Genomic DNA, 1,161 nt, shown 5'->3' with positions numbered 1-1,161 from the left:
TGCCCAGATTGACCAGAGTGCGAGAAAAAGAAGATGGATAGAGGCACCACAAGAGTTTGATTTGGGATGAGATATCCAAGAAAGAATAATGTGGTTGTAAATGCCTTAAGTTTTGAGGTGTTTTGAAGCAAAGCGTGCTAGAAACCGGCACGGAGGCAACTTTTCATAGAAAGGAGGAGAAAGAATAGAATAGGAGCTCTAAAACCACCGAGCGCTCAACAAAGCTCCGAAGGACGAGTGATGTAAGAGCACTCACTCCAAAGGCATCTCTGCCAGTCGCGTTGCTGTGTTTTACAGGCCTGTTCATAACCTCTGCTGCTCGGTCCGTGAGGACAAGAAGCGTTAGTTTCCAGGAGGGGTCGTCGTGATTCATGCAGAGGGGACTCAGGGGGAAGCAAATACTGGTATTCAGGACAACAATGGGGCCATCTCTCACAACTCGCACTGGTGGTCTAGTGGTAGAATAGTACCCTGCCACGGTACAGACCCGGGTTCGATTCCCGGCCAGTGCACACAGTGGCGTCCGTCTTGCCGGATCTAGGCGCTGCCTTTTGCGAGTTCCTCGCGCCATCAGGCGGCGGTATGCTTTTTCCTTCACTCTCCGCGTGCGTGCGTGCGTGTTTACCGGCCCCCCTGGATAAGAACTCCGATAATTATACAGCTGAACGAGAGTGCATACATCAAGTCGGTCGAAATGAGCCCATCGAAGGTCGTTACCATCTTCTTTGTGATATACCGATGTGATTGAGCTCAATTGACCTTGGCAATGAACTCCATCAAAGGCCCCTCGAATGAGGGGTAAACCTTGGCAATGAAACGTATGTGAATTACTCGTGGGGTCACGAATTTGCAAAGCCATTGACCTGCTCTATTTCACTTTGCAATCTATCTCAAACGTGCTCTTGTGGCTACATAGGGATCATAAACCTTGGCAATGAAACGTATGTGAATTACTTGTGAGGTCACGAATATGTGATCGCCTCATGCCTGCAAAGGGATTACGAAGTTGCCACTTATACTATTGCATAGCCATTGACCTGCTCTGTTTCACTTTGCGATCTACCTCAAACGTGCTCTTGTGGCTACATAGGGATCATGAAGTTGCCACTTACACTATTGCAAAGCCATTGACCTGCTCTTTGCAATCTATCTCAAGCGTGC

General features: G+C 48.5%; 1 non-coding gene across 1 annotated transcript; it reads left to right on the top strand.

The window, feature by feature from the left end:
* Positions 1 to 441: 441 nt before the first annotated feature.
* On the top strand, positions 442 to 512 carry TRNAG-GCC (transfer RNA glycine (anticodon GCC)). The gene has a single exon. It is a non-coding gene; the product is annotated as a tRNA-Gly (tRNA).
* Positions 513 to 1,161: the final 649 nt, after the last annotated feature.

Source organism: Lygodium microphyllum, chromosome 5 (genome assembly GCF_053477565.2).
Source record: "Lygodium microphyllum isolate KBCC chromosome 5, Lygodium_microphyllum_v1.1.10, whole genome shotgun sequence".
Classification (NCBI taxonomy): domain Eukaryota; kingdom Viridiplantae; phylum Streptophyta; class Polypodiopsida; order Schizaeales; family Lygodiaceae; genus Lygodium; species Lygodium microphyllum.
Note: the sequence above shows the minus strand (reverse complement) of the source record. Positions and strands in the feature narration are given on the sequence as shown.